Source organism: Halichoeres trimaculatus, unplaced genomic scaffold, assembly GCF_033239565.1.
Source record: "Halichoeres trimaculatus isolate MK-OKI-2021-1 unplaced genomic scaffold, fHalTri1.1 fHalTri1_scaffold_23, whole genome shotgun sequence".
Lineage (NCBI taxonomy): Eukaryota > Metazoa > Chordata > Actinopteri > Labriformes > Labridae > Halichoeres > Halichoeres trimaculatus.
The window spans coordinates 5659326-5676223 of NW_027437201.1; the positions used below are offsets into that span (position 1 = coordinate 5659326).

At 41.6% G+C, this 16898-nt stretch overlaps 1 protein-coding gene across 1 annotated transcript in view; it reads right to left on the reverse strand.

Moving 5' to 3' along the window:
• The window catches only part of LOC141785007 (C-terminal-binding protein 2), a 139483-nt gene extending 135154 nt beyond the window's left edge, over positions 1-4329 (reverse strand). Inside the window, exon 1 of the mRNA XM_074663061.1 lies at positions 3948-4329. The gene's annotated coding sequence lies outside the window, so the exon portion shown is untranslated. The remainder of the gene's footprint in view (positions 1-3947) is intronic.
• Positions 4330-16898: the final 12569 nt, after the last annotated feature.

The window sequence follows — 16898 nt, forward strand, 5'->3', positions numbered from 1 at the left end:
CATGACATATTTGCCTCCCCAGCCCAGCGGGTATGCAGCAGTGACTCTGAAACATGCTCCGTCTCGCTTCCCCAGCACTTCCAGAGGGAAGCTGCTCCCATAAATCCCTCCTAATGGTTTGCCGGCGAGGGGAACTTTTTAACACAGAACTTAGCAGCCACTGTTATTCACCCGTACAGCCAAGAGTCTTGGGATGATGGATGGTAATAAATATTGCACGGGGCTAACAGAGGTCCCCTCAGAGACGTTCAATTGCCTTGAGTGATAGGGTGCTGCTCGGCAACGCGGGAGAGGATGGCAGAGGGCAGGCTCTTCTCGCGGCGGACTAACTGAGTCTCTTCAATTTCCTCTGTGGAAATACGACAATCTCCGCTCTGAACGATAACACTGTCTCACAATGTGTGTGAGGGGGGGGGATACACTGCTATCTCAACTTATGTGTGCCACGTTTGTCGGTTTGTTCCACCCTCAACGGGCTGGATTAACTGGGAACACACCTTACATGTGAGCACAAAAAAAAGCCAAGTGTTGCGACCACTTTCCAACAAGGCAGCCCTGTCGTGTCAAGCTGCCCACCATCTTAACGGCTTCCTTGACAATGGCCGACAACGGAGCAGATGTCCCGGCTGCACACATCTGTAGAGGCCTTACACTCCTGCAGGCGCACACCCCCTTCCTCGTCCAATACGCGCACATGGGCACCAATGAGACAGACAAAGAGCTGCTTTAACAAGGTCATCCTCAGTTCAGCTTGGAGACAACAGAAACAAACCCTCCTGTTGTTACATTTCCTCTAATATGACACAAAAACACATTTATTAAATATTCTACTTTTGCACAAAGATGACAAAAATCCTCCTCCCTAGCGAGAAGAAATGACTGACACAGTTTTTAACGATGAGTGATCAGATATTAAGGGAACCCCCACTTCTTCATTAATCCAACACATGTCCTGTTGTCATTTTTTTTGGAGTAATCAGTGAATTAATTAGCCCTATAATGTGTAAGAATAACTGTGTGTGTAATTAACAAGTTAACACGTGGCAATTAGCAGCTCATTTATACACTGCCGGCTCCTAACGGTGGCTGCAGGCTGGAGGAGTACTTCGCTGACAGGAGTTTACACAAGCTAAACCCTCAGTGAAGGTTTCAGTTCGGCAGCTTGAAAACAAATAAATTAGCCTGAGGGGGACGAAACAGTGATGAAGACAGGGGGGCCCAAAGCATCTATAGGATGTGATAGACATGAAGTCCCACTTGTTCTCTTGAGATATGGATGAATTCATGTGGTTAACTTAACGTTTTGTGCGTCTGTAACCTTGGCGAGAAGAGTTATAGTCAATATATGGTGTCCAGGAAGTGCCTTTACAATTAAGAAATGTTACATTACATATTACATGTGTGTATTTCAGATATCTTGTTGATTAAAGAGATTACTGTTAAATGAACCCCTAAAAGAAACAACTCCTCAAGAAAAGTTACAAAGTGTGTCATGGTTCACTAAAACATCCGTATACAGCGACACTACAGGGTTATGTTGATGGCATCCTGTATGGGACAAAGATACAGGACATCACTGATCCAAAGCAAAAGATCACTGAAACCAATCGAGTACCATCTTGATGTGCTTTGTCCAAATAATCCAATCCACTTTGTTTCTAAAGCACATTATGTAAACTGAACGTTTCTAAAGTACTTCACTAAAAAATCAACTAGAAACTGAACAAGTATAACACCAAAAAATAACAACACCAAGAAAATATACTGAAACAGGAAATAGTAGTTAGACATAGGGCTGCAGCTATCGAATATTTTAGCATTCGAGTATTCTACTGAAAATTCCATCGATTAATCGAGTAATTGGATAAAACACATTTTTGTTAAGTTAAAGAGCAGTTATTTTTCAAATGAACATTTGTTTCAACCAAGTGTAAAATCAAGTGACTTTGGTTGATAAATTCCAAGTTCCGTGCGATCTGATGAGATATGAGATAAAAGCAGCTGATGCAGATCAATACATGCTTTCATATCAGTCTCCAAACTCCAGAAAAGAAGCTAGATTTCTTGCTAGTCGCTATTTTGAAAAAGAGGTGGCTTGAGGGGTCTGAAAACTCTCTAAATATGGCCTCAGCTCTATTTGAAATACCACTCTTTGAGGTTTTTTTTTAAATTAAACGATTCCTCGAGGCGGAGAAATTCCTCGATCATTTTTTGTAACCGAGTAACTTCTTGCTAGTCGCTGTTTTGAAAAAGAGGTGGCTTGAGGGGTCTGAAAACTCTCTATATATGGCCTCAGCTCTATTTGAAATGCCACTCTTTGAGCTTTTTTTAAATTAAACGATTCCTCGAGGCAGAGAAAATTCCTCGATCATTTTTTTTGTAATTGAGTAACTCGAATTATTAACGGAATCGTTTCAGCTCTAGTTAGACAATAGACATAAAGGACACAGTGGACCACACAACACACACAGTGCAAAAAGCTAAAGAAGACGAGACTGTTCAGACTTGGTGGGGCAGAGTGTTCCAGAGTTTAAGGTTCAACCACACAAAAGCACCTGGTCCCCCCTTGTTTTAAGTCTCGTCTTAGGCACCACAGGCTGGAGGTGTCTGGAGTAAGACTTTGGATGAGGTCTTAGATGTGTACTGTGAGACCAGTCCATTCACAATTCAAAAACAAACAATGAAATCTTAAAATCTATTCTTAAATTAACAGGAAGCCAGGACAAATATGCAAGAATTGAGGTAACATGTTCACGTTTTTTGATTTTCCTGTTCAAAGTTGAGACACAGAGTTCTGGACTAACTCAGCGTGACAGTAATCCAGGTGTGAAGAAATGAACTGAGCTAATGGTGCTCATTTAGAAGTGCATTAGATGTTAAATTACCTGTTCATTTGCTTTTGTAATACATTTTTTTGAATTGTGAAGATTCTTTATGGACACCATGTGTGTCATAACAGAGGGGAAAAAGTGAAAGAGTAAATAAATAAAAACCACTCCATTCTTCTTCTCCTGTGGTTTTCAAAGTCACATCCTGGAGCCTCCAGGAGGGGAGGGTGGTGGGATCAGGACATGTGGTATCCCCCAGAAACAGAACTGGCTCCGCTCAATTGCACTTGTATTTCACCACCATTAAAAAAAAAAAAACTACAAACCCACCTCCAAATGCAACAGATCTGTAACTACTCCACACTAAAACCACAAAACCCTTTCAGGTGGAATTCCTCAGGAGGGGAACGTGCCATCAATTGTAAGCTTTCGTCTTCTGTGATGAAGAAAGAAAGTTTTATCTGCTTCTTTAAAGCTGTCTTATTTTTTGTCTCAAACAAATAAAGGCCAAAGGTCAGAGGAGCTGTGATGCAGCTATGGAGGCAGATGTGGTGACTGGAGTTAAGATGCAAGAAGCAGCAATCAGTGTGAATCTGAAGATTACAGCATGACGTCTCACACTGTTTTACCCACAAAAACACTCACTGAGTCCAGTCAAGTGTTTGGGTATTAGAGGATTTATGAGCAAATAGTCTCACTAGAAAGCGCAACACACACACACACACACACAACTCCACAACCATTCACTCTCATAATGCACTTCCTATTTTCTTTTAACCGACACACACACTCCGTGCGGGGTCTCGTTGTGCATTCACGTCGAATACCCTTGCAATAAATGTAAAGGTGAGGAGGTACGGAATGACAAAAGGAGCCAAACGCGGGATATTCAGAGACATATTTGACAGTTACACCATGTTTGGGTCAGATATATCGTCCCTGCTGTGTGTACAACCCACCCGACCATTCCCCCATCTTCATGGCGCAGTAAAAGGTGGACACACATGGTCAGAGCCGTGTATGCGGACCTGGAGCAGCCCCAGTCCGACACAGCAAACTCTCGTTTTCAAACACAAAACTGACTGACTGATTCAACGTCGTGGAAAATCGCAGTCTTACCTGGGAGGGAATGAGATGTGAAGATTCAAGTTGAGAAAGACGACTTTCTTTTCAGGCACACGTCGGCGGTGGCGGCGTCAGCATCATACGCTCCGGGGAGAGAAATGTTTCATGTGAAGATTTGGAGTAATTCAGATTCCACCTTATTAATCCTCCGAGCGCGCTACAAATACAGCTCCTTTAACAGATGGAAGGGAAAGAAAGGCTGCGGGGAGAGGAGAGGGGAACAGTCAGTGTGTTATACCCGGTCTTGTTTATCAAATACGGTCAAGCGTAAACGCCGAGTAGGTGTCTGTCTAACTGTTTCACGGCTTTATTTTTCCTCCCTCACTCCCTCTGCCTCTCTCTTTGGCTGTAGTCACTGTGTCTAACTCTCCTGTTCTACCAAGGCGGGGTCTTGGGTCGTTTAAACCAATGACATAAACCAAGAAGAAGAAGAAGCCCCCCCCTCCTCCTCGTCCTTCTCACCCCCCACCTCTCTCACACACACAGAAACACACACACACATTCTGCTCGCATGGTTAGCAAAAAGAAAAAAAAATGAAGTGGTCATATCGGTTTTTTGTATCCCCAGGAGTGACCTATTTTTTTCAGAATATTCACATTCAGTCACCAAAACACACAATACAGATAAACAGTCGCATGTACTCAGTGTTTGGTCCCTCGTGCCACAAATTTGACAGGAATCCATCCGCACGCGAGCGACACATTCATACGTGGTGCTATGTTGCTGACAGTGTTAGGGAAGTTACCTTTAAAAAGTAGTGTTTGCTCATTACATGTTACTTCTTAAAAAAAGTAGTCCCTTACTTTTCTTAGTTACCCTCTAAGGAAAGAAACTTTTTACGTACTAGTTACTTTTTATGGTGCTCCACTTTGGGCAGAACCCCATCTCATTTCCTAAATGTGTGTAGACCTACATTAAATTCTACTATGGAGGCCATAAAAGGTTATTCCCTTGTGTTCTTTATTTTGAAAAATGCCACAGAGCATTTGTCAAGAAAAACAATAATGACATGATGACTGACCGCTCTCTGCATGCTATTGCAAATACAAGTCTCAGTGAGAGGCGGTGACTATTGCACATGCACGCAGCTGAAGCAGTGTTGCTGTAAAATGGGTCCCTGGGAAAAGTTATGTCGTGCCCATAGACTGCATAAAGCGTGGACAGCGCGGCTCCACCATTTCTCATTGTGCGGTTTTGAAGCCAAAATACACCCGCCACGATGAGGGATTCTGGGAGAATCTGAGTGGAGCTGGGTGACAATTTTTTTTTTTTTCTTTCGAGAGTCTAACCACTTCTTGACTCTACCTCCCGACATATTTTACAATCCCCCCAAAAAATACTCGAGAACAGCAGCTGTCAATAATCGTGAAACATAACATAAAACCTCATTTTTGACCTTGTATAACTAATGAAAACAAAACTTTTTGGGAAAAAAGAGGACTTAAACATAAGACAGCCAAATGATATCTTCAAATCCCCTCAACAATCAGACGTGACAAACATTTCTACGAGATGTATTCATTTTTTTTTTAAGTTTGACCACAGCCCATCTGGAATGGCAGGAAAGCTGGATTTTTTTCACCCATACTGCAGCCAACCACCAGGGGGAGCAGTTTTTGTGGAGACCTCACGTCAAACTGACAAAGATGACGTCCATTTTTTTACAGTCTATGGTCGTGCCCAACTGAAAAAGGAACTACGTTTTGTACCATATTGTCAGTTGTAACACATTACACTACTTTTCACCCCAAAATGTAGTTACTTTACTGGTACTTTGTAACGCATTACACCAAACGCTGGTTGCTGAGGGTCCACATATCACAGATCTTTCCCTGGGACGTCTCATGCTAGTGTCTCAAATCCTGTCCTTATTGTTTTAAATGCAAAAGTGCATTCACACCAAGGGGCAACGTTCAGTTAAGAAAAATTAAGCCTATGCGGAGGTGTTAAAAGTTGCTGAAGCTGGCTGCAGAAAAGACCAAGAATCACGTACACACCGCGGATTGGCTTTATTTCACACTATCAGAAACAGACGGGTAACGTCTTCAAATCAAGCAGAAACATCCAGTCTAAAAACATACAACAGTGCATAAGTGCTAGAATCCGCAGTCTGTTGAGTGTCCACTTGAGGCCAACTCCGGAAATACCGCAAAACACGTGCGCACAAAGCCAAAAAAAGCAGTTTTCACAGCAGAAATAAACATTTCTACAGCCTGATACAAGGTAACTGTTTTCGCTAACAGCACACGCTAAACAGAGGATGTTTTTTTCTCTTACTCCACAGTTTCAAAGATATCACAAACGTGAGTTCATCGTATCAGATGAACAGCTTAGCTGATTGTCAGGCAGGCAAGATAGACTGTAAAATAAGTGGACGTAGTCTCCCCGGCGTCACCCGTCTGTTTCTGAAACAGAATTTTGAAACAATCGGCTGTATCTCAATTTAGGGGCTGCAGAGATAACCTGACACGCCAGACGAACAGTTTCATATATCTGCCACGCAAATATTTCACTAGTCCATCTGGGTAGCAGCTCTTAGCTCATGTGAGCCGATGCTTCTAAGAAACAATAGATGAACAACTACTGAATCACGAGAAACAGCTGTGAAAAAGGCGTTAGACAACAGCTTCCGTTTTTATAAATTTAACTTAAGAATCAAAGGAACGCTGACAAGAACGAAAGTCTGCTGACATCACGTCTGCTCCCACAGCTCCCACCTCTCTTCCTTGATTGGACTGGTCAGAATATAGCCGAGTGAATTTGTTGGTCATTGGAGCCTGACAAGATGGACCTGCAGGAGTTCAGAAACTGAATCAGGCAGATCCATCTGCTCTGCAAGGTTACTTCAGAGGGCCTTTGTAACAAAGCTTGTACATCTTGGATACAGGGGTATTCACCATGTGTACCCGGTGGGGTATCTTTTTTTATTGAGGAAATAAAAATGTATTTAATTAAATGAGTAAAAGAAATCACAATATCTAAGATAATCAATCTAAGAAAAGAAAAAAAAAAGAAAGAGGGATCAATCCATAACTACAATGATTCATATTGACTACACTACATCTAAAATCACACTAGTTTTTTTTTCTCATTTTACTAAGGCGTCAAATCACAAATTATAAATTTAATAAATCACAGGAGCGAAGGTAAGAAAGAAATCCAAGACTCATATAATCACAACTACAACTAACAACTAGTGGTTGGGGTAACATTTTTGTGGAGCATGTGTAGGACCCAGCATACCTTCAGAATCAGACCAGTTGTCTGCCGTGCAGATTTGGTGGAGTGCTAGCAAGGCCGCTCTAAAGTGCCTAAAGCTAATGTACTTATTTAGGCCCAGGCGCAGGTGTCAGAAGGAGAATTGAGCATAATGAAACTTAACAAAAGCTTCAGAAAAGCAGAAAAATTCAGAGGAAAGCATGTAAGTGTGAGTGAGGTAAAGCACAAAATGATATAAAAGTCTGCCCCTTGATCAAGGCTGTTGTTCATTGATGTCATCAATGTCATGTTTATGTGAATGAAACCACTTGTGATAAGGCCAGGAAAAGAGAAGAGGTTTGCAAAAAGCCATGCTAAAGCAATTTAGAAAACATTTTGAGGAGAAATGTTCTGTTATTACTTCTTTTGACATTTTTGTAGATCCTCCCTTTTTCACAATATCTCTCTTTTTCTTGCTGTTCTCCTCAATCAAGCTTTAGTATCAGCTTTAATCATATTGCTTCTGAAGTTAATCTGAGACGAAGTGTTGACTGTTCCTTGACAGCTAGGAGTTAGCCGTTATGCCCCCTAGCCAACCATACCATTTCTGCTGGTCTGACATAAAAAAAAAAAAACATTCCAGAGTTTCTTTGTCGATTTTTTACAAAATCTATCTGTATTCTAAAAAAACTTTAAAGTCTTGATTAACATGCATTGTGAAAGCTCATTTTGAAGATTTACTCTAACATTACTTGTTGGACGGACGCCATTAACGTTCCCTAATTCCACCTTCCACTGGACCATTCCATCATCATGATGGTCAAATATTTAGCCTTTCGTCAAAATAAGTTCTTTATTCAACTCTTCACAAAGTTACGGTGTTGACCAATAAGCACCATTTTTACCTCTCCAAGTACCGACTTGGCTGGGGCAAAACTTGCTGCACCAAGCACCTCTTCTTTTTTCCAGACTTTAATGGTCGCATCTTTGATCTTCCTGCATGTGCGCGTTCATACTCTTCTTTTTCTGCTTTGTGTTATTTGGCGGTTGGCATCCGCCCCATAGATATATACAAACACGTGTACACACATACTGAGGGCTCCTCATTTGAATAACCAGGTTCGAAACATCAATTTCCCTAAGAACTTTTGTTCAAGCCAGTACCACTCATGGTCTCAGTAGAGATCATTTTGTAAAAGGGGCAAAAATGTGGAAAAGTCTTATTTTGAAAGGCAAATTGCCAGCTTCCTGTGTGAGTAGGGATGGGTACCTTTCACATTTTAAATGATATAGTACAGTTGCCTGGTACCTGGCAATCAGTACCGGTACTCAACGGCACCATGTTTCAGAACTTTTTTGTGTTTATGTGAAAAAAAATATCAATTTGTTTAATAATGAAATTTAAAAAAAAATCTATATAACATATTTTTTTGTCGATATATAACCTTGCAATGCTGTTTTCATGTCCAGCATGGAAAATCACATTCTCTTCCACTCCCTCACAGTCACAAGGATGCATTTAGGTACTTAAACTTGGTACCTTTTGATTTTACATGAATCGTCATTGGGTACTTTTGACTCAATTTGGTCGGTACTTATAAAAGTATCTAATTCAGTACCCATTCCTACGTGTGAGATAGAGCTTTAAAGCCCAGCGGGTAATTTGTGCGTCTCAATGAGACGAAAATTTGACGATAGTTTCATCTCTAAACGACATTCCTACCACCTGTCATAGCCATTTTTGTGTTTTTTTGAGTGCCTTGATAGCGCTAGAGAGAAATTTAAAGGATGTCTGAGGTCAAGTCTGGTATCAAATAAAATGTTATGATGTATGTGAGGTGTGTGCCCATTTTGGTGAGTTTTTGAGCATGTTCAGGGGATGAAATTAGAGTCCAAAACCAGTGTGCGTGTATTGTCATGTTCACGTCTCCTTTTGTACTCTTTATCGTGCACAGAGAAGCTGATGCGTTCACAAACACAAACGCACACACAAACTCCACTCTACAGTCTGTATAGTGGACAGTGAGCCTGGAAAACCACCACAAGAAATGTAGAAAAAAACATCTCCCAGCACCTTCTCTGTGAAGATGCGACACTCACTCTCCTGTACACATGCATCTCGCCGCTAACCCCAACTCCACAGCCTTTAATCACCCGTAAAATCGCCACCTCTGTCGTGATTGGTTCATACCGTGGCATGAGGAGCAGAGATTGGCCAAGTCATCAAATGAAAATGCCCACACTATCATCAGTAGCCAAAGCACAAACCCTATCCGCCATGGCTGATCCAAAAACAGTTTGTATCACAATGCTCTACCAAGTGCTTATGAACACAACACATGCACGGCGTCTCTCGCTCTTGGAGGGCCCCTGGAGGTGACGGGGCCCTAAGCAGCTGCTTGTGTTGCTTATGCCTCAATCTGGCTCTGGTAGGGAGAAGGGAACGAATGATTTCGGACACAGCGTAAGTCAGGTGCTCTATGAGTCTCATGTGGAAACATGATGTTACAGGTGGTTGCTAGGCTTGTGAGTGTATTCACAGATTCATGGTCAGAGCCAGTGGGTGTGTGCCGCCGCTGGCACTGATCCAAGGAGGAGGAGCCCAGTTTGACTGTTGTGTTTACTAACAAGTAACGAAAATTCCTGCAGACCCTGCCTTTAAACTAGATTCAAAGAAATCCAAGAGACTCATTTTAAGTCACCATGAAGGGTTTAGTGCGGGAATAATTTTAGTAAGTGTGTTTTTAAATGATTTGCCTGAACACACTTTGATAACCCTCTAATGTCTCCTCATGTTGTGGTGAATGTGTGGGCACTGCTCAAGAGTGTGGTTAATCTAAAACCACATGCTACAGGGCCTTGTTAGTTATTTTCTACTGTTTCAAACTGCACTTTTTGATCTGATCTGATTAAGTGAACACAAGCGTGTAAAGTAGAGGGGGTGTAGAGATTTTCTGGGTTTGAAAAGTTTCATGTACAGGGAGAAATTCTTCACAGAACATGTGTTTTGCGAATCACGACCACCTCATATTGATTTTTCTTGAAGTTCCCTTTGATTTCTCCACTGAGCGTACTCTGTGAGTGGTACGTCTGCCTCAGAGAAGGCAGACAATTTAATTCAGAAATATAGTTGGACCATCAAACATGCTGCTCTCACCCATGCAAAATTGATTCTGACGAGGATTCATGGGAGCGAGCGTGACCTCTGGTGCTTTTGTGAATGTGAGGCGTCACAGATGACATATGATTGATTTTTACTGTCCACACCTCGAACCTGTTGCACAAAAAGGAATTGACTCTCTTCATTTCATTAACCCTTGAAGGGCTTTTACATTTCCAAGAGAGGCCTTGCTACTGTCGTGGCTTTCTACATTCAATTTTCAGTCTCTTTTTTTGTCAATTTGCGTGGTCACTCCTTGAAGTCAAATAGCAGCAGACCATGCAGCGGGTGCTCAGCAAGTTCAATTATCTTTATCCCATTTTCCACTTTTCATTTCTGTATTCTGACTGGCCTCCGTGTGCTCCAGTATTGATCCTCCAGTCAACATTTGTCCACTTCTCGTCAGACCGCTGCTTACATGTGGGGGTGTATGGCGTTCAGCACAAAGAGAAAACCCCTCGGTGGGATAATAACACAGAAAATAGATGCAATGAAATTGCATTCTTGTTTCTTACAGCCACGGTTTATTGATGTTTGGGAGAGATTGGAAAAAGACAATCCAGGCTCATTTAAAAAACTCTCCATAATGAAAATAGTCACTACATACGGGTGACATCATTTAGATCAGTGGCTTTCAAACTTTTTCACCCCCAAACAAGCACAAAGCAGTTTTGGTTGGAAAAAGGACGTAAAACCCAGCACTGTACTATTAGTGTCTAATTTATGGAATATTCTTTATAAACAATGACATCATTGTTAACCCTGAAAATCATGACCTGATTGGTGCAAGATATCATAAATATATCAATTATAACACAAAAAACCAAAGATGTGCTAAAAAGTAAAGATTTGTAAGCTTATAGAAATTATCGTCAACTTAAAGTGCCCTCTGCTGGTAACAAGACAAAGGGCTGTTTTTGAACCCATAATGGTACTTAGCATTAAATAAACATTTCTTCACAAAAAAAAAAAAAACAACTTAATTTAAAATAAGAGATTTGCAGATGGAGGTGAGCTGGATTCGTGCTATTTTTGGCTAATTTCTCCCTGCAGAAAAATCACAATGCCTTTGGTGGGATGTAACTTGTGGGCGTAAATCCCATTGAGCATTAGGGGTGGTAGAAAAAAGCTTTTTACACAAGTATCAGGTCTTACTGAATAGATTTTTTTTTTTCAAAAATCAGTTGTTTTTTTTTAAGCTTAAATCCCTCATTTTTGTCTTTGTATATCAACTGGGTTAGAAAAAGTTCCCATTTTTCTCCAGCAGAGGGCAAAGTGTTTTTTCTTCGACTGACTCGTAACATTATGTCAGATCCCCTGAATAAATCCTAAACACTAACTCACATGTAATGTGCATTTTTTGGGAAAACATGGCTCCTGATACAAACAGGTAGACATCATCATCATCATTCAACTTTTTCCATAGTCTTGTGCCAACTAAAGGCGGGTACACACTACGGGATAATTGGGCTGATTTTTGTCCTGATCCCCCCCTTACGATCAAAGCCAGTAAAGACCCGATTGTCTGATGAAGTCATGTGTGATTTTCTTGTGGTGTGGGGTGTGTTGAGAGTGATTTTTTCTGGTTGTAGCCGCTTGGAAGGCCTCGGATTCAGAAAATGTAGATAATGAACATGTTTAATATTTCAACAAAAAATCCCGTAGTGTGTGGGGCACTCTGGGGGAACTGAGCTGACTCAGCTGACTGACCGAAGAGGAAGTCAGAAATCTATCTGTAATACTTAATACATCTTTACTCACCTCCAACTCACATTGTTATTCAGACAGCACATTTACCCGCTGTTCTGTTTCCACAGCCTTTCCCATAATCCTTTTTCTTTCATGTGTTTTTTTTTTTTTTTTTTTTTTTTTACTGAAATTCTAGAGTCTGAAAACAAACATCTTTCCTTTTTCCCTTAGTCCACCATGTTTGTTTACACCTAAGTCACCGTTTTACTACGCAAGATTTGGAATATTGAGCGTGAAGAAGCTGAAGCTCTGCTGAAGAATCAGTCAGTGTGTGGTGTCCTCAGAGTGCAGACCACACACTGTAAGATCAGGAGAGAGAAATCTTGTGCGATCTGTCTTTTGTTATCATCAAGTGTGCGCTCTCTAAATGCGTGAAGTTTTGGAGAATCCTGTAATTTGTACCAGCCTTAAAGTGATACTCCGGAATGGAATAAGTTGGGTCCTATCACAAGGTTTAGGGCAGAAATGACCCCTACAGCAGTGATTTTGTGCAGCAGAAGACCAGGGCGCACGCACCAAACACCCCCTCCCTGCTCCTCTGCTGGTTTCCTCTGCACTCAGACGGGGCCATATTTTACTTGACCAAAAATACAAATAAACAGACTCCCACTGAAAAAATCTGATATCGGTCTGTATTCATGCTTTATTTAGAGATTTTTCAGCGTGTTACTTTCACACAAAAACACCGCTAAATAAGGCTCTAGTTCTCATCGTGTTGTAAAACGGCGCTACCTCCGCTGCAGAGCCACAGCTGGCTACGAGGAGCTTGCCGCTTAGTGTATCAGTCCGCGCGCACGGCGTGCCATACACAAACAAACGCAGACCGATATCAGATTTTTTTGGTGGGAGTCTGTTTATTTGTGTTTTTGGTCAAGTAAAATATGGCCCCGTCTGAGTGCAGAGGAAACCGGCAGAGGAGCAGGGAGGGGGTGTTTGGTGCGAGCGCCCTGGGCTTCTGCTGCACAAAAACACTGCTGTAGGGGTAATTTCTGCCCTAAACCTTGTGATAGGACCCAACTTGTTCCATCCCGGAGTATCACTTTAAAGCAAACTAAAATCAGAAGTATCAAGAATTGCAAATCAAATCGAATCGGCACCCCAAAAATTTGTTAAATCATCCTCCTTAGACAAACCATTTAACCCCTTTGCTGCAGCTATTTTCAATATTTTGTTCTTTTAACACCACAGATCCTGGATTCATGCGATCTGGAGTCAACACCCAATTAACTGCAGCATGAAATACAAAAAACACAACAGAAATAGGAAAGGCTTTTAAGTGTCAAAGGGATTTGTGCCATCCTATCAAAAGAGGAGGTAGAGGGTTCAGCGTAGCGCTGTATCAGACCCTCTCATCTTGAACTCTGACCCTGATCTCAATACTCTCAAATTCACAAGCAGAGTTCACAGCAAGTCTCAGCGGAGAGCCCGGCATCACACCATCCACAGTGGCGTCTCTGGAGACGTACATCTATCAATCTCCTGATGAATTATTGAAGGCCCCCCACCCCCCAATCATGTTTCTTCCATCAGCTGGAATTAGTGGCTGTTGCAGAGCGAGGACTATGCTGCATTATGATTTGAACAAGTAAATTCTGATGCTTTGCTTATGCTGGCGCTTGTTTGGTTTTATAGTTGTCAGTTCTCCACTTACAACTCCCTCGGCGCTCCTCTTCAACCAGGGGGGATTCTCTCCACAAGATCAGCTCGGGGGAAGCTTTAACGCGCCTGCTTGTTGCTATGTTTTCCATTTTTTGGTAAGTTATAGCGACTTGTTTTCTCTTTTATGACGCTTTAGGAGGCATAGAGGAGACATAAATATCAGGGAGTTACTCTGCACTGTTGTTGAAGTAAAGAGTGGAAAAGGGAAAACAAGGTTGCGTTGTTACAGGATAAAAGCTGCACTTTGAATAGTAAGGATATGACTGAAACTTTCTTTCAAGGATAAAAATCCTTTAAGAAGTCTTCTCCACCGTTTTTTTTCCCAGCATGCCCTGTCGCTGCCCCTAACACTGTTACAGCAATCGAGGTTGTTGTAGAGGTCAGTGTGCCACAATGACTCCATCTCCCCCCATTCAGCGGCTGAAACATGCCCTACATGCATGAAGGCTGCGCACACACAGAAACACACACCACGCACACACTACACACACACAAAGCTGGCTCTTTTTTTCCCTAATGAGGTGCTGGGGCCTCACCGTACAGGGATAAAGAGGGGGCGAAAGGCTCAGACCCCCAATGGGTCCGCTTGAACTTGTGAAATAGGATTGACACTACACTCAAAATGAGCTCCCGCAACGTCGGAACAGCAGACTGAAGCCCCCCAGGAGGCTAAGTTGAATCAATTCTCCTAATGATGTTTGTAATTTAGGAGGCTAATGACATGCACTATGAACTGGAAGATTATGTCGAGGAGAAGCCTCTCAGAGTCAAGTGTTGGAATAAATGCCTGAGCGAAACACAAACCTACACAGGATGTGGGAGGAATTATTCAAATGTTGAAAATACTGTTGTGTTTTTGTTGGGACCTAAAAACTCTGTGTAAAATGATGTTGGAAAATGTGAGCAATGATAATTTTAAGGCTTAGCTTTTGAGCCCTGGGTAAATCAAAGTCCCAAAATTTGGTGCTAACATACTGTTTCGTAAATAACTTTTTTTATTTGGTTAGGAAACTTGCAAGTGACAGCTATGACAAACTGCAAAAACACACTTTAGCTAATTGGATCTTTCAACTTTTAATCTCAAAGTGCCAATTTTGAAAGGTGTCAGGCATCTTACTTCTCCAGCTCCCAATCTTAGGTATAGTTATCAGCTTAACGCCAACAGCTAGCAAACATTACTCAATTAGCAGCTTGCTAGTAGGCAAAGACGGTCCTTAGCAGTGAAAAGTGCAGATAAAGTTGGTGGAGACCAAAATCAGAGATAAAAAAAGAGTGGGTTTTGGACTTGAGGTCAAGTCTATGCAGAAGTGCTAAAAGCTGCAGTTCATCCAGTGTCCACTTGAGGCTGGCTACAGAAAGACAAGAGAAACCACAAGCAAAAAATCTTTTATAACTTGAAGAAAAAGAAAAAGAGAAACAATGGGGGTGAATTTTACCGAAAAAAAAAACTACACAAGAACAGCAGCAGTCAATCATCATTGAAAGTGACGTAAACTCCCTGTTTCGTTTCTTTTTGGTTTTTTTGGGGTTTTTTTTTTACCTCTAATCACTGATGAAAAATAAACTTTTCAGAAAAAAAGAAGACTGGAACACAATGGAGTCCAAAAAAAAAGAGAAAAATAGTTTGAAGCGCTTGCCATCCAAATAAAGCACCATGGGGGTCAGTTCGTCAGTTCAGTAGTTTACAAGCCCAATATTGATGGACAAGCTCTGCTGACCGCTCCCTAGCCTGCCCCATTGAAAAACATTATCAATGTCTACAACATAGACTGTAAAAAAAATGGACGTCATCTTGCTTGGCTCGAAGTGAGGTCACCACAAAAACTGCTCCCCCTGGTGGCTGGCTGAAGTATTGGTCAAAAAATCTGTCTCTCCAGTCTTTCCAGATGGGCTGCGGTCAAACTTTAAAAAATTAATAAACCTCATAGAAATGTTTCTCACATTAGATTGTTGTGGTGATTTGAAGATGTCATTTGGCTGCCTTGTATTTTAGTCCTCTTTTTTTCTGAAAAATTTTGTTTTCATTAGTTATACTAGGTGAAAAACAAGGTTTTACATCACATGTAACGATGATTGACAGCTGATGTTCTTGTGTATTTTTTTCAAGGATTAAAAAACATGTCGGGAGGTAGAATCAAGATTAGATTAGACTCTCGAAAGAAAAAATACTATTATTTTCGTCACCAGGCTTTATTCAGATTCTCCCAGAATCCCTCATAGCCTCTACTGCCTAGACTCTGGATGCACAACAGCTGCCAAATGTCGGCACCTGTGACGGTGGAATTTTGGCTTCAAAACTGTGCAATGGTAAACGGCAGAACCACGCTGTCCACTCTATATACAGTCTTTGTTCAGTATTTATATACATTAGCCAAAAACCTGCAACTTTAATATAAAAAAATCACAGCAAAAGACTTTTCAGTCCAACTTAGGTCCATATCCCAGGTTTCAATGATTTACACAGCTCAAAACAAAGTTAGCTTCCAGAACTATTAAACAACAATCTGTTTGTAAAGGTCATCAGGACTAAATACCCTGGGATCTAACAGATGTTTGTCTTTCCGTAGATACATCCCAGAGTGCTTTGGAGCTGCTAATTTTGTATTTACCCTCTGGGTGTACTGAAGCCTGCTTCCTGTGGGATGAGGATGTCTCTTATTGTACATGATATTAAGTGCTGTGTGTATGTGTCGTTCATGGATCAGCGAGCATGCATGCACACACGTGGCCCCTGCATAAGTGCGTTCACATCTGCTTTATGTGTGGCAACGCTGCCAAACATTTATGCAAGAGCAACCGCAGCAGTCCGCAGCATGATATGCATACGCAACATGTTGATATGATTACTCCACAGGCTGCTCCCTGTGTTTCAGGCCGGTCATTAACAACCCATTTGAAGACTTTGTCAATAGGTGCCAAGACAACAAGAAGCAACATCACCCCCTCCGCGCCTCACCCCCCACCTCCACCGCCATCCACTTGCCTTTCTTTCCTCTCATTAATATGGAAATGAGTCGCTCATTGTTGTTAGTAGGGAAGAAAGCTGTCATGTCTTTGGTGACAGGCTCAATGGATGTGTTTGGATTGCGGGCTTGCTGTTTTCCGAGAGCATGTCTTATCTTTGTTTAGGCAGCGAATCAAAAATGTAAACATCACTTCATTAGCATCTGTCAGCAAG